Source organism: Trichechus manatus, unplaced genomic scaffold (assembly GCF_000243295.1).
Source record: "Trichechus manatus latirostris isolate Lorelei unplaced genomic scaffold, TriManLat1.0 scaffold00001, whole genome shotgun sequence".
Taxonomy (NCBI): Eukaryota; Metazoa; Chordata; class Mammalia; order Sirenia; family Trichechidae; genus Trichechus; species Trichechus manatus.
Window position 1 is genome coordinate 44,984,019 of NW_004443937.1, and position 24,476 is coordinate 45,008,494.

Sequence of the window (24,476 nt, forward strand, 5' to 3'; positions counted from 1 at the left end):
CTACGTCTGAGAAGTTGCCCTTGGTGCCCCCCCCCCCACCGTAGGGAATAGCCCCTTCTTCTGAAAAATTGTAGCCTTTTAACTATGTCTCTCTTACACTTCTTAACACTTCTGACTTTGCACTATCTTTATTTGTGAGTTCTGGAAACCCTGGTGGCATAGTGGTTAAGAGCTACAGCTGCTAACCAAAAGGTTGGCAGTTCAAATCCACCAGGCGCTCCTTGGAAACCCTATAGGCAGCAGTTCTACCCTGTCCTAGAGGGTCGCTATGAGTTGGAATTGACTCGACGGCAATGGGTTTGGTCGGGTTTTTTGGTGTGCTTCTTAATGGCAAAGTGTGCACCCAACACTCCTTAGGAGTCTCACACAGGGCTTAGCACACTGCCTTACCTATAATTAGCTTTCTGTAAATGTCTATCTTTTTTTGGGGCTGGCTATCTGGCTGGAGGATGGATCAATGGATGGCTGGGTGGGAGGGTGGTTGAAGATGACCCTGTTGGTTTTGTCCTCCCAGCATCCTTATTTCTGAACGTGACACCCACCACCATAACCAGTTATTCTGTGAGTGGTTCATTGATGGTGCTCACTCCCCTCCGTGATCACTTAGGTCATATTAGTCTCTAATTTCCCTGCAACAGCAATTGATCCTGAATGGGTAGGTGGTTCAATCAGATTCTTTTCCCATAGTCATATATGGGCACAGGTAGAGAGATTACTGTGCAGAACAAAAAGAAAAACAAATACTCCATCCTCTAAAGTTTATCGTGATGCTTTAATCATTAAGTTTCAACTTCTAGACCATTCTCAAATAAGAGCTCCTAAAGCACACACTCAGAGCAAGCTAAAAATACTGATATTTTGTTATTTTAAATGATCAATTAAATTGTGACCCAGCACGGAGCATAACCTGTTCACTCTTTTCAGATATTTGTGTCATTAAATATTATTGGAGTAACTATTCCAGCTGCTGTATTTCCTTCTTTCTTAATCGCCAAGAATATATCCCAGAATGGAACTGGAGCAACTGGAAAGAATCTAAAAAACACTAGAATCTGTTCCAGTGGAGTCACTAGGGTTAGTGTCACCCATCACCTGGTGTGGTAACTCATCACATGCGTACCCCCCATCACCTGCCAATCAGGGTGCAGACGGAGGGGCTGAAGCACTGGCCACTGGGCAGAGAGGAAGTTTTCTGCCTTGGCCAGTGGGAGAGGGGAGGAGCTGGGGGGAGCCAGGAGGGCAGGGCAGAGCTGGGAAGGACAGGGTGAACAGCACAGTACTCAACCCTGTGGAGGAGGGTGGAGCTGGGCCACTCTGCCCACTAGTGGGGAGGGGAATTGCCAGCCTACCAGCCCATGGGGTAGAGGGGAGGACACCATGAGTTACTGCACGGGGTGACACCCACCCTAGTGATGCCACTGGTCTGTTCTATTAGCCTGTTGCCCTGTAACTCAGCAGTGGGCAAGCTCAGTCAGCACACTGTAAGGCATATAGCTGCCATTAAATCTAACTGAGGGGCAAAGAAAGGGGAAAATGTACCTGGCCCTGGTAAGTTTCCAAGGAGAAATTGTAATAGGTGAGTAGAAAGAGAGTGAGTTCATCAGCAGTACAAACCAGAGAAATAAATGACTTCTCTTTACCACTTAGAGGAACTCTTTCTTAACCACTCAAAGCCCTTTCCATCAACTCCACGAACATTACCTATTGTGGCAAGTGGCACTTGGTAGACCGCTACTGGATTTTTGTAAAAGTAGCTCAAGTGACCTCTCCAAAGAGGAATCATTAAAAGTGGAAAAGTCACCTGGAGTGAGTCCAAACTCAAACTGGAAAAATTTTCTCTGAGAACAGAGAAAGAATAGGCAGATCGGGTAGAGGATAGTCCTGTATTTTTTGGAAGAAAAGAATTTTTGATCAATGATGGGTCCATGTTAGCTACGGCAGATGGGTGGCTCTCACCCACCCTTGAGACCCCGCCACTGTGTTACCTCTGCTGTTCCCTCAGCAGGTCTGTCTGAAGCTTTCAACATGGGTGTAAATGGACTTAGCACTATAGGATCTAGGGTTGCTGTCGTTGTTAGCTGCTTTCAAGTCAGCCCCTGACTCACGGTGACCCCATGCATATTAGAACAAAATGATCCACAGGATTTTCATTGGCTGATTTTCAGAAGTAGATCACCGAGCCTTTCTTCCTAGTCCATCATAGTCTGGAAGCTCCTCTGAAACCTGTTCAGCATCATAGCAACACTCAACCCCCACTGACAGATGGGAGGTGGCTGCACATGAAGTGCATAGACCAGAAATCGAACCTGGGTCTCCCACGTAGAAGGCGAGAATGCTACCAGTGAACCATGTATAAAACAGCAATAAGACTGTTGTAAAACTTAAATGAAATCAAAAGGTATAGTACTTAGCAGGCCTGGCACAATGTTTAGTTGTTATAATAATAATTTTTATGTCTTCCCTGGAGGGTCTTGTGTGTCTTTATGTGTGTTGGCTGGCTTTTCCTTTATAACTCTTCAAGGATTCAAGTCATTATTTTCTTTCCTGTTTAATTAAGGACATTAAATTATGTGCTAGGCACTGTCCTCATAGATTGGTAACAGTGACGAATGCAACAGAGTCCTTGCCCTCAATATCCAATACACAGAATTGCGATCAATGCTAAAAAAGGCCCTGTCCCCACAGAGGGGAGGCTCCTGAGTCTACCTGGGTTTGGGTAGTCCCACCCTTAGCAGGTGATATTTGAGTGGCATCCTCTCCCCAGACCCAACCCCATGCCCAGTATGACCTGCAAACACCCTCCTATGTCAGGAAACTAAGGCAAAACTCTCCACCCTGATTTAAGTGCCATTACAAACTGGCATGGAACGGATAGGGAAGGAGTGCAAAGAATGTACAGTTAATTAATTGCAATTTTTATTATAATTATTTATCCATATCTCAAATAAGCTAGAATATAAGCTTCATGAGGGTAGTAATTGTGTTTGTGTATTGCTGTTTCCCCAATACTGAGCACCATAGACACTCAATAAGTCCTTGTCGAATGAATGAACATAAACGAACAAAGAACCGAAAAAAACTGGCCCAAAGACAAAATCCCTAGAAGGCAGGGGTCAATCCTAGGCCCTCAGGCGTTCGGTCTGGAACGTTAAGGTAGGCATGTTTCCATGGTTTTCTAGCTTATGTAGAGAAGATATTCATATGAAAAACTATAAGGATTTTATTCCAATAGATGTTTTCTCATTTCATGCTCAAGTTATAAAGCTTCATTTTTCAGTCCTCCTGCATGTCGAACTGGAATTTTTGCTTCAGTAAAACCTATACATTGTATTAATGTGACCACATATCTTGATTTGGCTGGGACAGTCTTGGTTTATGCCTGTTGTCCCAGTGTAATTATTGATAGCTTTACCTTTTACTCTTAAAAGTGTCCCAGTTTGAATGATAACTTATATTATACAACACTGTAATTTTAGTAAATGTCTAAAAAAATTTTTAAAGTTTTTTTGATGTTGAAAGTAGCTTAAATTTGAAGATAAGTTGAATTCATTTTCAATGTCATTCATATCATAGATTGCCATAGTGTGTTAAAATTAAGTATTTACCATTTACATATGAGTAGTTATGGGCTAGTTATTATGCTAGGGGCTTTCCCCATTTTATTTCATTTATAAACTTTATAGTTTCATTTGGGCCAGTTTCTATGGAGATGGGAAAGCAAAGCATAAAACAGAAGTGACTTGTTGAGTGTCTTAGGCTGGGTTCTCTAGAGAAGCAAAACCAGTAAAGTGTATAAATATATATAGAGAGAGAGATTATATCAAGGAAACAGCTCATGTGATTGTAGAGGCTAGAACGTCCCAAGTTTATGGATCAGGGTAGAGGCCTCTCCCAAGTCACACAGCTGCAGAAGCTGGCAAGCCCAAGATTGGAAGTTCGGAGAACAGGGCTCCCACTCACAGGCTGTGCAGATCGATGACTCCCAGGTTCGGCAGATAAGCTGACAGCTCAAGTCCCAAGAATGGGAGATGAGACGACAGGAAGCAGCCACAGGATCCAGAGAGAGCAAAAAGCCAGAAGGTCTGCTTATATACAGATGCGGGCCACACCCCCAAGGAGACTCCCTTTCATCTGATTGGCTACTCACAGTATATTCAATCATGGGAGTGATTACATTAAAACACGGAGAATCATGGCCCAACCAAGTTGACACACAATCTTAACCATCACATTGAGGAATCATTAAAGGGAGAAGGATGGTATGGAGGGAAGTCAGCTTCCAGGAGAGAATGGAGAATATACCAGAAGAAGAAGAAGAGGTGGGTGAACAGGGGTAAAGTAAAGACAATGAAGCTTGCTTGATTCAAGGCCAACCATACAGCTTGGCTTGCAGGTTGCAAAAGTTGGAGCACTGATGCTTCCTGCATTTGGAGACTGATTCAAAGGTTCAACTTCTCAGATGCTTAAGTGAAGCCTTGAAGTTCACTGGCCCTAGAAGACTGGTGTACAAACCTTTGTATTAACTAAGTTTCTTCTCATCTCAACCATCCATTCCCTCTCTTTTTCTTGGGCCTTGTGCCATCTCCCTAGAGCTGAGGGCAATATCAAATTACCAAGATAAACAAAATTTCTAAACTCCAAGGGTCATTAAAAATGTATTCTAGAGTGGTCACACCCTGCAAAATTGCTAATATAGTTCAGTTGCTGAGGACTAATTTTCCATCTCTTCTTGGATTGGAGTCTCCTAGTTAATATCATAAAGTGTGGTCAGTGGATCTAAGCACTGAGGGATGGGTTCCCATCTCTCTTGCATCATTCTCGTTCTCACTGCCACTAGCACAGAAGCTCATTTCCAACATTTTGATTCATCTAATGCCTCCAGGTTTCCACAACCAACTAATCACATCTTCAAAAGGTTTAATTTAACGTAACACTGCCCTCTTGTGCCTCACCACACAAGGGGCCTTTTTGGGGAAAGATTTACTTTTAATTAAAAATAAAATTATAATTTATTTAGCTCAGTGGGGAAGTCACTCCCGAGGTTCACTGTTCACCCAGGGATTGGACAGTCCCATAAAACAAAACAGGACTAAGGAGGCATAAGGACAAGGACTAGAAGGCAGGCAGGGACATGAAAGCTGGTGATAGGGAACCCAAGGTTGAGAAGGGACAGTGTTGACAGGTCGTGAGGTTGTTAACCACTGTCATAGGGCAATATGTGTACTAACTGTTTAATGAGAAACTATTTGTTCTGTAAACATTCATCTAAGGTACAAAAAAAAGAAAGCATTATCTATGTGAGATCAAATTGACAACAGCAACTCAAAGGGTTTGATGGGAAGCCTAGGGGGCAGGGAGTTGAAGATAATGGTGATGGAATAACGTGGAAAAGGATAGTGAGAATAGCAGCACAACTGGAAGAAAGTAATGGATGTCACTGAATTGTACATGTAGAAACTTTTGAAATGGAGTAACTTTGGCTATGTATATTTTCACCAAAAAAAAAAAAAAGTCCTCCAAGGTTGAGAAGGGAGAGTGTTGACATGTCGTGGAGTTGTTAACCAATGTCATAAAACAATATGGGCACTGACTGTTCAATGATAAACCATTTGTTCTGTAAACATTCATCTAAAGTACAATAAAAACAATTTATTAAAAAAATAAAAATATAATTTCAGCACCCTATTGAACATTAGGAGCCCTGGTGGTGCAGTGGTTAAGAGCTCAGCTGCTAACTAAAAGGTCAGCAGTTCAAATCCACCAGCTGCTCCTTTGAAACCCTATGGGGCAGTTATATTCTGTCCTATAGGGTTGCTGTGAGTCGGAATCGACTCGACGGCAACGGGTTTGGTTTTTTGGTTTTATTGAACATTAAGCTTGGGGAAGGGGTATACTTCGTGTTTCTGTCCCTTCATTATTTATCCAAGTCTTTTCTTACCTTGGCTTCTATCATTGATAACTGCTGGCTGGAGAAATCAACTTTAAGGGCCGACTTCAACATAAATCCACATGTGAATATTTTAAAGCAGCATATGGATGGAAGTAGCAAACAATGAATACAGGCTGCATAGGAACGAGGAGGGCAGGAGAAACTAAGAAATCAGGAAATGAAAAGAAAGTTATTAAATACACTTGCCACAGCTGGCTTAGTGATTTCAATAGACTTGGTTAATGGGAAAAACTATCGGGAAGGGCCCCTTAATTGCTTTTCTGCTGAGTTCCTTTTCACAGCCCCATGTTTGTAGAGATTAATTAGGAGTTCCAATCACAACCAAAAACTTAATTCAATAGGACAGATCAGAGAATTCATAAAAATGGTGGCATGTTCTGGAGACTTCTGGGGGGGGGGTGTCTCATACAATGGATGGCCAGTGTTTCTGGTTTAGTAAAAATTATTTGTAAGGAATAAGTAATGTGAGGGCAGAACCCAACAACAAATATGCACAAATCGCCTCTGTCTGAGCCTTATCCCTAGCTAAAAAATTGGGATTTAGTGTTTTTCTCTTGATTAGTCACTACTCAGCACTCTGGGACAGAAATGATAGGTAGGAAAATGATTGACAAAAGCTTGAGTCACTGAACTGAAAGGATGCAGCCAAGCTGACTTCTAAGGCAAAGTGATAAAGACAGGTTCCATACACTATGTCCCTGGAGGTATGCTTCTTACTCTCCCAGGGACAGAGCCTCTAAGAATTGGTCCATTTCCATTTGGTTTTCTACATCCAACATCCATCTCTATGATTATCTCAGAAGATGGACCCTCCGGCCAGTAATGGGTGTCCAGGACTGAGTAACAGTAGGAGGTGGCCGAAGTGGCCAATGTCCTTTTTTCCTCTCCGTTATTCATCCCCTCTTAAACTACACTTTGCTTTCTGACGAGATTCTTTTACAAAGTCCAGAAGCTTTAGTTTTGCACAAGGCTCTGGACATTCTGATGTCTTGAACTACCAAGAAGCCTTCTTCTACTTTACCTTTTATTCTTTTTTTAAAAAAAATAAGAATTGTGCCCCCTGCTGGTCTGTTTATACAAATCCCTCAAGGTTCCATTTCCTCCTTGTTCCATGACAGACAAACACAAAGTTCCCTGAGAAGGTACTATAGGTTCATCCTACCTACTCTGGCAAGTGAGGACAAGTTTCCCTAAGGAAGTTTCACTCTCCCTGAGGAAGTGAAACACAGGTGGTGTGTAGAGGAAGAGGAAAGGAGGAGAGGACAATCATTTCTGACAGGAGGCACAGCGAGAGTGAGAGTTAGAATGAGTTGGAAGGATTTAAAACATAGTTAAGAGCAAATAGGTAAGAGGGGGACAGTGTCCCAAGATGAGATTGGGAAGGTCCATTTTGTGCCATTTTTCAAGACAAAGAATTTTTATCATATTTCTATGATCAGGCTCCTCGTTCTTGATCCTTCCTGTCTCCTTTTTTAGGCACACAAAGTTCTGCATCCTGCAACTCTCCACCATCAAAACCACATCTCAGCCACGTAGCTAGTAAACTCGGACTCATGGAGGAGAAAATGACTGCAAAAGCTTGGGGAGATGGCAGACTTTTCTGAGGCCTCAGGAGACTGCAGAGCCAGAGCCAGATGTCCTGAGGTCAAATCCAGAGGTCCACTCTGAGCTTCAGTTTCCTCATTTGTGAAGTGAAAATATTAACAGTACCTTTCTCACAAGGCTTTTTTGAGAGGGTGGTAAGACAATAAAAGTAAAGCACTTAGTACGGTGCCTAGAAAGCCTTAGCTATTAGAATCAATTTTCAGCTCTTTTGCATTTCAATCATGGGACAAAGCTTTAGGCAGAAGGAATAAATCCTGGTGGCATTTTGGGTAAGAGTAGGCTGGAAAGGGTAAATGCTGTTTGTTCATGTTGGAGTTGCATGCACATCTCCCAACTTGGCACATTAAAAGGCTAGGTCTACTACCTCACAGAGCAAAGCAGGACACACGTTATAAGACAAGTAGGTTGCCTCAGACAGAAACGACCATATTTAGCTTGGAGGAGGCATTGGAAATGTTTCTTTATTCCTTCTAACTTGGCTTGTATTTTCTGCTCTTTTGGTACTGAGTATAAAATGCTTCTTGCAATGAGAAAAGCAAAAGTGTTTTTAAACTTTTTAATAAAATCTTTGTATGTCAATGAATTTTTTATGGGCTTGAATACTCACAATCTTTTGTTTAAGTTTTTTTTTTAACCAAATTTTTGATGTTATAATCATTTCAGTCCCTTTATTATATGTTATGGACTTTTTTTGCAGCAGTATCTATTACTATTAAATGTAGCGTAATAATCATATACACCCAATAAATGTTCACCTATTAGGTATATGGCACTGATGTAGACAGTGTACATATGTTGTACGTGGATGGAAGAGGGGATGGGAGAGGGGCAGAGACTGATCAGATACAGAGTTTCATATCCAGAAGGAGAGAAGAGTCCCATCCACAGGAAACTGCATCACAAGATGGGAAAGACAGGAAGGGACCGGCAGCTCTTAGCCTTTGTTGTGCATCAGAATCACTTGGGGAGTTCGAAAACATGCAGATGCCTTTGTCCCACCCCTAGAGATCCTGATTCCACTGTTCTGGAGTGAGGCCCTGAGTATTCGTGTCGTTTTCAAAGATCACCAGATGATTCTACTGTGTGGTCAAGGTTGAGAACTACTGGTATAGCTAAACAAGTATGGGGATTCAGAAAAGAATGAGGGTATTGGAAAGACTGAGAGGGCAATGTCATAGAAGAGATGTCATTTTATATGTATGCTGTTGTAAGGTTAACGCTGATGTGACATATAATACATGTAATGTCATCACGTATCCAGACCTGGATAACCACAGAATTACTGGTCGCTCTTAACTAAAGAACTGGTTAGACATGCTAACTATCCAGTGTAAGATATCAGAGATACTGAAGGACAATAACTACACTCAAGTACACAAACAAGCATTTGATATTCCGTCAACCAAGGGTAAAACGCTACTTGATGGAAAACACACATTAGAATCATAGGAATTAGTACCACCCTGTAGTTCTAGAACCACAAAATGGTAAAATTTAAAAAAAAATTACATCCTGTTATTATCAGAAATGTTAGAAGAGTAACAGGGTAGGTGAATGATGCGACCATAACAACAATCCTGACTAAATGCACATTTTGCTCCCTGAACATCCCAAAGTGAACCAAGGAGGGAGGAGGCTCTGACTGCTCCTCTAAGGCATCTGCTTTGCTGAGGGGCTGAAGAAACACGGGAGGAGGCAGCCCTAACTCTGCCATCAAAAAGACTCTGTCTTTTCATCAACTGATTGCCTCTTGAATTTCCAAAAAGCAGCATCAGCATGAACCTTCTAAATGTTGCAAGGATGAATCTAGTCCTTAATCTCAGGAGTGCAAGAAATGCTATATACCCTTATTTATTTAAATCAAGTTCAGTCTGAATCCAAGTGCTCAGCTTTCTATGGGGTGAGGAAATTCTCAAGTCATTATTTGTGCTCCTCCCCTCCCAGGGTTGTGCCAAGGTCCCTCTGGTCTTTCATTTCCTTGAGTCTTCATGGCGGTCTTACTGTGAATGCAGACGTGGTGGTGTAGCTCCAGGCTTTGCCATGCAGAACCACAGAGCCAGATCCCCACAGCTCATCTCTTCATTTTGGTTTTGCCACAGAAAGGGCAAGCATACTTGGCATGCTGACTGATTTCAATTTTCAATTTTCTTCACCATTTATTTCCATATATAGAGAGAGAGGGAGAGAGAGAGGATGAATGAATCAAGAGCAGATCAATCTTTCATTCTAAGCCCCTGTAGACATTTTACTTAAATGAAATTCACAGGAGTTTTTTAAAACAAAGTTTAGCTAAATGTTTGGCAAAGAACCCCAACAAAGTCACCACGTGCACTCATTAAAGCTTACAGTGGTATCAGTCATCTCAATCACAGGGCTCTACCTTCTTCCTGGGAAGGCTGCTGAGCCTTCTATACCAGAAAAAAACAAACCCAACGCCATCGAGTCGATTCTAACTTATAGCAACCCTACAGGACAGAGTAGAACTGCACCATAGAGTTTCCGAGGAGCAGCTGGTGGATTCAAACTGCCGACCTTTTGGTTAGCAGCCAGGCTCTTCACCACTGTGCCACCAGAGCTCCAAACACTCTATACTGGACTCTGAACATCCTAGAAAGATGACAGTATAATCTGCTCTTAAAAAGGATTTTGAGAATATTTCTTCCACAGGATCATGTGCTGTTTTATTCACCCTACTGTCATCCACAAAGCTCATCTCAGTTTCCACCAACACAAACTAAAATTGCAGCAGCAAGAACAGCTAGATTTTATCAAGCACTTTCTATAATCCAGGGCCACCACCAGTCTGTCAGTTTTTCCTACTGTGGTGGCTTCTGTGTTACTATGACACACATAGCTGGAAGCTATGCCACCAGTATTTCAAATACCAGCAGGGTCACCCACGGTGGACAGGTTTCATGGAGCTTCCAGACTAAGACAGGCTAGGAAGAAAACCTGGTGATATACTTCCAAAAATTAGCCAATGAAAACCCTACGGATCACAACAGACTATTGTCTGATACAGTGCTGGAAGACGAGCCCCCAAGATCAGAAGGCACTCAGAATATACCTTTGCCCCGACAATGGACTCGAACATACCAATGATCAGGAAGACCGTGCAGGATAGGGCAATGGTTTGTTCTGTTGTACACGGGTTGTCATGAGTCAAAGTCAACTTGAAGACAGCTAACAACAACATGGTTCAGGGACTCTGCTAATCGCTTTTACATTAAATAACTCTTGTAAGCTGCATAACAACCCTAAAGTATGTTACAGATGAGGTTAGATTAGCTAGACAAAGTCAAACAGGTCAAAAATAGAAAGGAACTTGGAATCCAGTATTGTCTGACACCAGAAACCATGCTCTTAATTTCTACACCACAATGCCTCTCAGGGTATGTGTGCTGGTCACCCATTGGTACACCACCCAAAACCTTTGGGAAATTTGTTTGGGTAGGCCTTTGGATTTGTCACCAGGGGGGAAAAAGTCAATATGTGTTTTGTGGTTAGCAAATGGCACATTAACCTAACCAAAGAATTCCACAAAGCCTACAGTCTCCCCCAGCCTCAAGGTATTTTTCCTAGTGTGACTCACAATTCCTGGAAGGCTGATGTCTTCAGGGTGAAAATTTATTGAAGTCTATGGATGTCTTCTTGTTATCAGATGGCTGCTGAGGCTCCCCCTCCATCCGAAATTTAGATTAACTTGGCTAAAACACACAATTATACTGCCCTCACAATGATTCTGACACCTACCAGTTTCTTCTCTACAACTCTTATATTTGTTCTGTTTCGTGCCTCGTCAACCCAGATGAGAAATTCAGCCCTTGCCAGTTTCTACAATAGCATGCTGAGAGTGAAGAAGAATTTATCGGAGGACAGCAGATCGAGAGAGGGTCACATAAGAGCCCTGGCTGTCGTCACTGACTGCCCCCCGAATGCCAACTTCGTCTCTTCTGATTATGCAGAAAAACACACTGGACACTGTTGCTTGGATTCCTGGCCGTATTTCCCTTTCTTGCTTCCTAATTGCGCCCTGATCTTTTTAGGGATACATTTGTACAAGTAACTGTATGCTTCAGAAGAAACACCCACTCTCTAGCTCCATGGGTAGGCTTGACTTGTCACAAAGGGGAATCTCATCCTCTTTCTGTGATTGATACAGGAAGGGGCATGTGACTCAATCCTGGCCAATGAGATATGAGAGAAAGTTTAATAAGGGACTTCTGGGAAAATTTCCTCATTCATAGGAGACAGCCAAAAAAAAAATTGTTTCTTTTCTTTCCTCAGTCATACCTGATACCTGAAACTATTGTCATCATCTTACTACTAGAGGGAGGATGGTGACTTTGAGGATGACAGAACAGGGAAAAAAAAAAAAAAAAACAAACAACCCATGAGACAGAAATAATATTCTGAGCTCACAAAAAAAAAAAAAAGTTTCCCATTGAGTCAATTCCAACTCATGGCTACCCCATGTGTATCAAAGTAGAACTGTACTCCATAGGGTTTTCAATGGCTGTTATCCTTCAGAAGTAGATTGCCAGACCATTCTTCTGAAGTGCCTGTGGTTGGACTTGAACCTCCAGCCTTATGGGTTAATAGCTGAGTACTTAACCATTTGTGCCACCCAGTGCTCACCAAATCCATTTTACTTTCCTCTTGGGCGTGCAGTAAACCACTGTTAACAGCCTCCTCTGAAATTAGGTAGTGTCATATAATTGAGTCTTAATCAATTGTGGATGGAACTGATGTTGACAGCTTCTAGACCTGGCCTCTGTAATGTCCTGTTTGATCTTCCACATTCTTGTTTTTTCTCAGTTTGCAAGCTAGATCATACCAGGGTGACTTTGAAGCCATGTTTAAGATGGCAGAGATACAGCATGGAAGGAGCTGAGGTCCCTGGATGGAGCAGAGGCCTCCATTCCCATTGAATACTTAAATGAATAAGCAGTAATGCTATATTGTGTGGAGCCACTGAGGTCTCAGGATTAGTTTGCTAGAGCACATAGCATTACTTACGCTGATTAACACAACCGAATTCCTTGAGTGCTGAATCAACGGACTATGAAGCCCTTATACTTGTAGACTTCCTCTTATGAGATTAATAGTTTCTTTAATCTTGCAGCCCATTTGGGGCAGGGTATTTTGTTACTTTTAGCCCAAAGGAAAATCGGTTGCCATTGAGTCAATTCCGACTCATAGCGACCCTATAGATGACACAGGGGTTAAAAGCTACGGTTGCTAACCAAAAGGTCAGCAGTTCGAATCCACCATCTGCTCCTTGGAAACCCCATGGGGCAGTTCTATTCTGTCCTATAGGGTTGCTATGAGCCAGAATTGACTCCACGGCAATGAGTTTGGTTTCTGGTTTTGTTTTATCCAACCACAAGCAAGTGGTTACATAAATTACAACCATACTATAAGGCCATTAAAGAGATAGGTTAGCGCTCTCATCCTTATAAGGAAGGATGTTTGTGATAAGCTGTCAAATGACGAAAATCAGGTTATAAAATTGTATTATAGTATGCTCATTTTGGCAAAATATACATTTTATACATGTAAATATCTAGAACTGTGGTTTTCACCTACAGTGGCACATTGGAGCTTAAAGAATGATCCATGCTAGGTCCACCCCAGACCACCTGAATCAGAATGTCCCGGGGTGGGATGCAGGCACTGATATTCCTTAAAAGCTCCCCCAAGTAATTCTAAAGATATAAACCAATATGTTATCAGTGGCTGTCTGCCCTGGGGGGGATGGTGGGTGTTTTTAATTTCTTCTGTTTGATTATCTTTTTTTTTTTTTCCTACTATAAACACGTATTGCTTTTGTGATAAGGAAAAGAAGCCCACGTAGAGTCATAGCAGAAGGAGGGGGAAAGTCAAGGCAACCTTTCACACTGGCCAGCCCCATCATCAGAAGGGAGAGAGGTGCATTTTTGCACCACGCCGTTTAAACCATGATTCCTGGAGGACACAGGAGGAGGTGGGGCATCAACACACCACGGCACCGCAGATCAATGCCAACCAATGGAGAGATAATTAAACGGTAAGCAGCCCAGCACGAAGGCACTGGACTCTCTTTTGAAGTTTATTAACCTTCTTATTAGGGAAAGGTTGGGTTTAACTGTCAACTGCCATCAGACCTTCACCAAAAGAAGACACAGTGTTCACACAAGTCTCCTGACAATCTGCAAAGTTGTGTGCCCATGAAGCAGATCCTGATTGCTACAATTCAGACAAGCAAATCAAATCCTACCTGACACACAAGGAGCTGTAGTGACACAATGGTTAAGCACTCAGCTGCTAACTAAAAGGTCAGTGATTTGAACCCACCCATCAGCTTCACTGGAGAAAAGACCTGATGACCTGCTTTCACAAAGATTACACCCTTGGAAACCTGATGGGGGTCATGTAGGGTTGCTATGAGTCAGAATCGACTCAGCATCACACAACAACATCAACAACATCTGACACACAGAATTTCAAAATAATCTCGAAGCATCTCTAGAGCACAGGATAATGATAAATTTAGGCAGTTACATAAATACTGAATTTTTACGTGGATAGTGTAACTTCTACGTTTGTTTGCCAACCGATCCCTCCTCCCATCAGATATTTTGATAAGTGCCACTATGCCATTTTTTTCACATGTTGCTGCAAAAAATTAGCATCATGTGCTTAGAAAAATACCTGGAGGAGAGAGGGAGTGGTTAGCAAATATAGAAAGTGCGTGTTATTTGTGTAAAAATGCAGTAGTAAGGTGAGTAGGAGGATCTGAGAAGGCCCATAACATCTGTGGGGCCTGGGGCAGGAGTAGAAATGGAGGCCTATATACTAGATGTCTATTTAAAAGTTTTAAATTAACTGAATAAACCGTTAACTAAAATATGTTCTGTCTCCCTTCCCTGATAAATGTCCCTTCCATGAAGACAAAATAGAAAATGTGTGTAAAACCGTGGTTTTCAGGTGACCAAAAATCAATGGAATATAAAAGATAATTGAATTTAAATATTATTGCACAAGTCTGGTTGTTCTATAGAAGGGCCAGCAATGTTTAGATAAGTAGTAAAATAAAGACATATATGGAGCCCTGGTGGCGTAGTGGTTAAGTGCTACCTCTGCTACCAGAAGGTCGCCGTTCGAATCCACCAGCTGCTCCCTGGAAATTCTATGGGGCAGTTCTACTCTGTCCTCTATAGGGTTGCTATGAGTCGGAATCAACTCGACAGCAACAGATTTTTTTTTTATTATTCATAATTTATTGTGTGTCTATTCCATAAGCTTTATTTTGCTTACCATCATTTCCGCAGAAACACTAATCCTTTTATGAAAATCAAGATGTCAGGAAGAATTTTTTTCTCAAAATAGCTCCTTCAGCAAATGTTCATTGAGAAATGGGGTACTTACACAGCCTCAGAGTATCTCACCACCAAAATATTATTTATTACAAAAGGAAAAGGGTAACTTTAAGTGGAGAAACTCAGAAGACACCAACTCCACCCACTGATCAAAGTAAACTTCACCTGTAGTAGGAAGCAATGAGAACATGCATCATTTCTGTGATTTTCCTGCCAGTGATGCCTAAACTGAACCTAATCATGAGGAAACATCAGTCAAACACAGTTTGAGGGAAACTATACAAAATAACTGACGTGCAATCTTCAAAAGTGTCAAGGGCATAAAAGCCAAGGAAAGGTTGAGGAACTCTTCCAGATTAAAAGAGATGAAAGACACAAGACCGTCAAATGCAACGTGATTCAGGATTGGATCCTTTGACTTTAAAGGACATTACTGGATCAACTGGTGAAAGTTGAATGGGGTCTGTAGAGTAAATAGTAGACATTATTAATGTTAATTTCCTGATGTGGATCGATTTATTGAAATTATATAGGAGAATGTCCTTATTTAGGTTAAAAGTACTCTAAAGTATTTGGTGATGATGGGGCACTATGTCTGCAACTTATTCTCAAATAGTTCGGCAAAAAGTTCTTTGAACTGTTTTTAAAATTTTTCTGTATGATAAAAATTTAAACATCATTGTTTTTCAATCACCTTCCACTCAGGGTATACAGTGCCTGAAATTCTACCATTATTGACATTAATAGTTCTTTCCATTAAAAGAAATTATTATCTTCTCTAGGCTCCTGTTTTTAAACTACCAATGTTCCTGAAGTGGATTAACACATTCTGTTAACTATGACTTACTCATTCATTTATTCAACAAAGATTTTACCCATATAGTCAACAAGTATTTTCTAGCACCTACTATGTGTCAGGGCCTATACTAGGGAGTAGGGAAATGTTGACAAGCAAAATTAGTCATCACCCTCGTCCTTTCAATCTTTTGACCTAGTAAAGAAACAAATTAATCCAAAACTCACAGTGAAAAACCAAAACCAAACCTGCTGTTCTCGAGTTGATTGCAACTCATAGTGACCCTATAAGAGAAAGTAGACCCACCCCATAGGATTTCCAAGGCTATAACCTTTACGGAAGCAGACTGCCACATCTTTCTCCTGCGGAGTGGCTGGTGGGTTCAAACCGCCAATCTTTCAGTTAGCAGCCAATGTCTTAACCACTGTGCCACCAGAGTGCCTCAAAAACTATAAAATTCCAATTATGAAAAGTATTACAAAAAAACATGTGATGGTACAAGAGCCTAATAGAGGAACTGACCTAGTTAATTTGGTGTGGGCACTGAAGATAATGTTCTGAATGGGATGCTACACTTGGTTTTTAGTAGCTCACCGTGTAATAAAAGAAAAAGAAATATGTAAAATAACTTTATTATGACTTGATAAGTATAAAAAGAGTAACATAAAAAAATACACTGGGAACTCAAAGGAGAGTTTGATCTTAATGGAAAGATGAGATCATGGAATAAGCACCACCTGACCCAGATCATGAGCGATGAGTAGGCAATGAAGTGCATCCCCATCCAAGGGATTCGAAGGAGGAAAGTACTGGAGGGGGTGAACCCAGGGCTCAATATAGGTAAATATCGCAGCGTGCCTGCCACAGAGACCCTCCCAGGGATGATGGCAACAGATGTGGCTGCAAAGTCAGGTTAGGGCTGGATTGAAAAGGACCTACAGTTTGACCTTTTTTTAACGCAACCTAGAGCCATTGAGAAGTTGTAAACAGTGGAGTAATATAATCATCCTTTGTTTGAAAGATAACTGCACTAATTTATACAGCTGAAATGTGAAAATATTGACTCAGTAAATGAATGAAAAGGCCTTACACGTAAAAAGCTGACTTGTTGAAAAGACACCTGAGAAAAGTACAAACGCTAATGTAAGCTTTATTGCTGATGCAATCACCTCAGTTTTAAGTGATACATCCTTAATTATGCAATACCAATCCTACCACCACACAGAGCTGAATTTTTCAGACTCTCACACGCATTGAGCTCTAGTTTATGTCTGAAATGAACTTCCCAGAATCTCTTTCACAAATCCGTTACCAGTAAAATGTTAATTTCTGCGGGAAATAAGATGCTACTGTCTCTACTCATTTTTACAAAGGGATGTGTTTGCTAGCTATTAAGATGAGGAGAGACATATCAAAACATGTGAATTCACATAATTAGTAGTCAGAACTCTATAATAAAGTGACAGAAATCCATCTTAAAATAGTATAAGCAAAAGGGAATATGTAGAATCATATAAACAAAAGGTTGGCAGACTTCAGACATAGTTGGATCCAGGGGTTCAAGCAAAATCAAAGGAACTCTGTATCTCTGTATTTCTCATATCTTTCTAAATCTGCCTGGCTGTTTTCAGATTGGCCTTCTCTTCATTGCAGCAGACAACACCCACATTTGTGTCCTACATGCTTAGGATTCTCAGTAGTAAGAACAAATATTTCTTCATAGCTTTGGTAGAGAAGCCTTGGGGAAGACTCGGAAGAACTAAAATGGGTAACGTGCACATCTATAAACCAAACACAGTGCCTGGGAAGCATGGTAGACTTATTGACTAGTCTGAGTCAGTGTCGACCACTGACTGAATTGTTTCCTCACAGAAAAAAAAAAAAAAAGGACCGTTTCCAGAAGAAACAGGAGGATGTAGCGCTACATAAATGAAAACAACTAATGTGGTAGATTTTGCAGATTGGTTCATGCCTCTCAATTCTGACCCCCTTGTAGCATGTCCTTCTGGATGCTGTAGGCTGGAAAGGTAAAAATTACACATCTCAACTTCCTTACAGCTGAAGTTCTGCACATGGCCTGGCTTCTGCCAGCTAATATTTCATCTTTGCAACATTTAGCATCTTGTGTTGTTTATTCTGGAACATGCATTCATGGAATCACTTGGTGAGATCCTTATAGATGGTCTCTGGCTTAATGGGTAGCAAGAAACAGAGTGCAGGGCAGCTAATTTGGTAAGGGTCATGGTTGAAGCAATGTAGTCCTGGAGCCAACAGTTGTCATGGTGTCTTCTGACCACTGCAGAGAATGCGGCTTCTTTGGCAAACTTGCTCTGCAGTGTAGTTTTGAGCCATTTCACACAAAGCCCGGGTCGGAGCCTATTCCTCTAGTCCTTAAAATGATTTTTTAACCCCCTAAGTCCCTGTGTACTTAATCCCTTTCTGTTTAAATCAGGTAGAGTATTTTCTGTTATCTGCAACTGAACCTTGATCAATAGTTATGCAGTACAGTTTCTGAACAACACTCTACAAATAAAAACTTTTTCTGAATTCTTTACATAAATGATCTCCAGCCCACTGCCGTCAAATCGATTTCAACTCATAGCGACCCTACAGGACAGAGTAGAACTGCCCCATGGAGTTTCCAAGGCTGTAATCTTTACTGAAGCAGATTGCCACATTTTTCTCCCACAGAGAGGCTAGTGAGTTTGAATCGCCAGGTTTTTGGTTAGCAGTCAACTGCTTAACCACTGCACCACCAATGGAATTCAGCTTGGTGGAGTCATTCCACACCCTCCATGAGGTCAAATCATCACTGATGAGTCCCAACAGTTTGAGAGACATGTTTTTATTCTAATTATCTTACAGTTCACTAATTCTCTCTTCACCTGTATCTAATGTACCGATAAACTAATCTGTTGAGGTCTTAATTTTAAAATTGTAGTCTTCAAATCCCATTTCTACCTGATTCTTTTAAAAATACAGTGTGTCATTTTTTCCAGTTTCCTGATGAAATTTTTAATTTCCAAGATCAATTATTTTAAAAATATGTGTGATCCTTCCTCTGGTTAAGGTCTGTCTTTGTCATCTGTGTGAGTACTGCCTGTCTCACCATAAAAGGAGCACCCCCTGGCAATACAGATTTCAGTCATTTCACTTCATTATGCACAACTGCTCCATTTTCTCCTACTCCTGACAAGTAGAGAAATTCTGGAACGATTCAGGAGGCATTTTTTTTTAGGGGGGCATCGTATTTCATTTTTAGTTGGCAGGGTAGAAAAGGCTTGTTTGTGGTGAAAACAATTTCCCCTCAGTGAATAAAAATAAAAATGAGTAGGTTGAAGTCAAACCTGTTTTACAAAGAATTTAAAATTTTAAAATATAAGGAATTGTATTACCTTTTGTACTTTTTGCTTTGCCATTTTGCAAGGAATGTTCCTGCAGAGGAACTTACGCCTACGTTCTTTTAATACTCATCGAAAGTCAGACCTAGCCTAAGCGTGGATCTCTTAACGGTCTCTTAAGAAATTATTCGCTTCTGTCACTATGCTGAGGGACAATAATCACAGAGCTTAAAACCATTTGGATGGTGAAAAATCATAAAATAGCACCGATGGAAGCCCCAGATTTTCTGGTTTTGCTTTATGAACAAAATTTTTCATTCCATTCTACAAGAAACAGAGTCCTTCAAGGCTGTTCCTCTGGGAGGCAGATTCATTACTGCTGAGAAATCAGAAAGCTCGGTTCCCGTGAAATGCTGAGGGCTGCAGTGGTGACTGTATTTATTAAGCAAGCAGGGATAAAATATTGGTTGTGATGTTTCGGAAATCACTCAAAACGATCCATGGAAGGCAATAACTTTTAACCAGTGAAAGGAGGGCCAGGGAAGCTAGTCATCAGAGTTGAATAGAAAAAAAAAGTTATTATTTGTTGTTAATGAGAGGCCCTGTAAATTATTGACAGGGAAGTGATATACAGAGCAACAAGACATACTCAAAGGACTAGCAAATTAAAAGTCATATAATATGAATGTCAAAGAACATAAAAACCTAGGACTTTGAGGGTTAGTTTTTCCATATAAATGTCTGTAACAGAAGAAAGAAATTCCGACAAAAGTGAGATAAAAGTGAGTTCTATACGCAGTTTTGTCATCTACTAGTTGTATGAGTTTGGGCACATTTCATAATTTCTCTAAACCTCGGTTGAAAAAACCAAACCTGTTGCCGTCGAGTTGATTCCAACTCATAGTGACCATATAGGACAGAGTAGAACTGCCCCATAGGGTTTCCAAGGCTGTAATCTTTACAGAAGCAGACTGCCACATCTTCCTACCACAGAGTGGCTGTTGATTTGAACTGCCAACACTTCGGTTAGCAGCCGAGCGCTTACCCACTGCACCAGCAGGGCTTCTTAAACCTGAGTTTACTCATCTCTAAAGTGGGGTTAATGATGGTTACCATTCTCACAGCACAGAGTTGCATGTAAAGAGCTTGGCCCAAAGTAAGTAATCAGTATTGTGATTGTTGGTATCATCAGATTATTATTAAATTAGCTTGCCATGAAATCCAAAGTACAAATGACAAAAATGAGACGGTCCCCAGACAAACTATACATTAGCCAACGAGGAAGGAAGTACAGTGTTTTAAGACAGTTTGGGAAATTCTGATAAAACATCTTTAAATCAAAATCCACTGCTTCAGAACCAGTGACGTTAAGGAAAAGGGCTCACTAACGTTTCCCTTTGAACTGCTGATGGAAAGGAAAATTTATTTAAGCACATAAAATAGTGAAAACCAGACAATAGGGGCTGAAGACAACCATTATCAATAGAACTGAGGTTTGTGTGTCTGGATTCAGTATGCAGAGGTGATTCTGTCCTCAGGTTTTCTTAAGAGAATAAGCTGTATTCAACAAACTGGCAGGGAGCTCTTTGTATAAGCAACTCTTTGGGTTCTCCTCTCGTTTCTCCGATATTTCCTTCTTTGCATTCTTAGTGAAGTCCTCTACATTCACTCACCTCTTAATTTTTACAGTTCTCAAGAACCCTGGGGGCTTACTCTGGTAGATAAGATGTAGTAGTCAGGTCTGTTTCACTTACACATGGCAGGACCTCACCTTGACTTGGCTTAAGCAGAAAGAGGTAATATTGTTCATGGGTTTCAGATGTGGTGAAACCCATGTGAAATTGGTCACTACAGATTACTAAGTAAGCACAAATAAGTCCATGCTTACCTTGCTTACTGGGCCGTTCATCCCCATCAGGGATCATAAATTTGAAAAGAGGCTTTGAATTCTGTAGAAAGGTGCTGTGGGGTTGGGAGAGAGACAGATGCCAGCCATACCTAGAAGCAGAATCTTTGATGTGATGAAATTGTTCATTACAGATAATCTGGTAAGCAAGGTAAGCACTATGCTTACCTTGCCTATTGGATAATATGCCGTTGAGTCTAGTCATACTCATATCCTTCCCCTCAACTCCCATTCATATCCCAAGAGGGCTCAAAACACTTCTCTGAAAAGATGAAACAAACTTTATGAGCTGTAAGTGATCTAAAGGCAACCAGAATTGGAGAAAACTTCAGAGAAGCTAATTTTGCATTCACAAAGGAGGCAGCGGTGGTCAGGTCCTGCCAGTCGGTGAATTTACAACATATAATTCTTTTAGAATGAGATATGCAAATTAAATTCTGGCTATGCTTGGTCATTCCAATGCGCACATTCACCACCGCATTAATTGAAATGGCACGAAAGGAGCCTTAAATTCAGGGTAATAAATTGAGTCTGAGACAATCAACAGGCAATGCATTCATATTAGGACTGAGTAGGAAGAGCTGATTCTAAATCTTTCAAGAATCCAACATTGCTGGGAGAGAGGCTAGTAATGTGGTGCTGATAACCAAAAAGGAACTCTGTTTTTCAATTCTACTGACAAGAGGAACAACTTGCTCAGGAGAAGAGCTGATTTTTCTCTGGACACCAAGCAGCAGGAGTGTGAGGAAGAGCAGTACTGAGACCTTGACTTAGCAAGAGCTGAAATGAATGAAATTGCAGAGTGAAACTGGGCCAGTAGCTAGAAGTCAAGCCAGAAAATGGCTCTGCCACACACCAGCACCTCAAGAAAGAAACCTGAGTGTCATTCTGGATTTGTCCTGTTCTACCAATACCTCTCCACTAGCCAATTCATCACTAAATCCTCTCTTTTTGCTCCTCAGTTTACCGTTAATCCATCAGCTTCCCTCAATCTCCGTTGGCACCATCACTGTAGACCAAGCCATTATCAAATCTCCCCTGGACTTTTGCAATTGCCTCCATACTGGCTTACTAGATTCCATTTTTGTTTTCATCCAGTCCATTCTTGTAGAAGCCATAGTGGTCTTTTATAAAAAGAAATCTGATCATGTCACTCTTTGTCTTAAAACCTCCGAATGGTTTCCTGTTGCGCTTTGAACAAAATCCAAACTTTGTATCATGATCCAGTTGGCCAAGCATAAGGGGACCCTTCCTGCCTCTCTAACCGTGTCTGGGTGTCCAAGCTCCCCACTCCTTTTCCACTCACTAACTCTAGCCACATCAGGCACCTTTCAGTTCCTCAAAGATACCAAGCTCTTTCTTCCCTCAGAGCATTTTCAATGCAGTGCCCCTTGCCTGAAACATTCTTCCCTACTCCCTGTAGCCTCAATGGCTAGCCCCTTGTGGTCTTACTGGTCTCACCCTAAATGTGACCTCCTCAGTGATCCCTTCTCTGACCACCCTACCCAAAGAGCATTACTTCCCTATTCAAGAACCCAACTTGTCTACTCTACAACATCATCTCCCTCAAAAGAAAGCTGGATATCTTCTTCTAACATTTTCTCATTGTCCTCTTTAACTTGTTTCAAGAAACAGAAACCCAGTTTTTATCCTGGCCATCTCAAGCCTTTCGATGCCTCCAAGGAAGCAATGAGAGATTAAATACTCGGAGATCTGCTCCTGCTGGGATCCATTTCCTCTATCAGCAGGCATGCTCCAAAAGGAATAGCACTCACTAGGCGAAGCAATTTAACCTCACACTTAGTATCACTTGGTTTGCTAAGTACATTCTAACAGAGTTTTAATAACCTAACCAAGGGAGCACTCTATCTACATATACGTTCATTGGTTGAGAACGTTGATTTCCCTACTGGAGACCTCACTATTAATACATGATTTATTAAGCCATCAGTCAAAGATTTCAACGCCCCAAACACGCTGTCATTAATACTTAAGCTACCCTACTATCTCTCACCCTCCTGTTCCACTTCTTGAAATGAATTCTAGGGGCTGATGCCTCTGGGTTTCTTCCCCTAGAGCCACTGGCATCCCTGTTTTAGCTCATGTTTTACACACACTCTTCAGCTTTGACCTCTGGATTATCCAGGGAAGCCGTGAGGAAAGTGCCATCAAGTCTTAAACAACTTCTGTACTTCTTAATCTGACTCCCCCATTTTAGCCCTGTGAATGCTTTTATATGCCTCGTTGCAGCTTCCCTTTTTTTCTCAGCTGATTAGCCTAATCCACTTGATCAGACCCATCTCCTGCAAACTCACTCAGTTTTGCAAATATGCTTGAGAATATGATGCAAAAGGAGGTATACATAATGGATTCTGCCTCTCCGCCAAATACAGTCCATAAAGTTGCTGATTTTGTGTTGTTGATAGGCGCCGTGGAGTCGGTTCCAACTCATAGCGACCCTATGTAGAAGAGAACGGAACACTGCCCAGTCCTGCCCACCATTGTTATTCTTGAGCCCATTGTTGCAGCCACTGTGTCAATCTATCTCATTAAGGGTCTTCCTCTTTTTCACTGACCCTTTACTTTACCAAGCATGATGGCCTCCAGGGACTGATCCTTCCTGACAACATGTCCAAAGTATGTAAGACGTAGCCTTGCCATCCTTGCTTCCATGTTAGGCTGAGCCTAGCTCATAGGCACATGCCCTCGGTGCCGGGCAACATGGAGGAAGGGAAGCCAGCCCCCGGAGGGGTGTCGTGGTGCACCACTTAGATCCCCCTTTGGGACCCACCCATTAGATTGCAAAGCTGTTGGGGGTGCTGCCTGCAAGCTGCATTCCTCCCCAGGAATTGCCCTGCACTGAGGGGAGCTGCCTCCCCCAAGGCTATGTCTTCTATTGAGGGCAGCCTTCTGCCAGGGACAGGTTAATACAGGCATACAAAGACCTGGCCCCCAATGGAGACATCTCTGAAGGACCTTCCTAGCCTCAGAGTTCCTTATGGGGTTGCCTGAAGTCTCCATGAAACTACACAACAGTTTAACTTCTCTCTCTGTCCAATCCTGCTTCCCTCACTCCCTTACAGGTGTTGTTCCTAATGTCTGTCTCAGGGTCTGTTTCTAACCTAGGACAGCCCCCCTCAGTTTCCCAGAAAGAACTACACATAGCAGAAGAATCTGACATAATTTTGACAGGGCTTGGATACCAAACAAACAAACAAAACGGAAAAGTCGCATTTCCAAACACTTTCCCATATTAGGGTCAGACACTCACAAATAAATAGCTTTCCATTTATGTTGTTGTTAGGTGCTGTTGAGTCAGTGTCGACTCACAGCGACCCTATGTACAACAGAACGAAACACTGCCCAATCCGGTACCATCCTCAAATCATGGTTATGCTTGCGTATTTTGAGTGCCTTCCAACCTGGAGACCTCATCTTCCAGCACTATATCATCCAAAGTTCCGCTGCTATTCATAAGATTTTCACTGGCCAATTTTTTCAGAAGTAGACTGTCAGG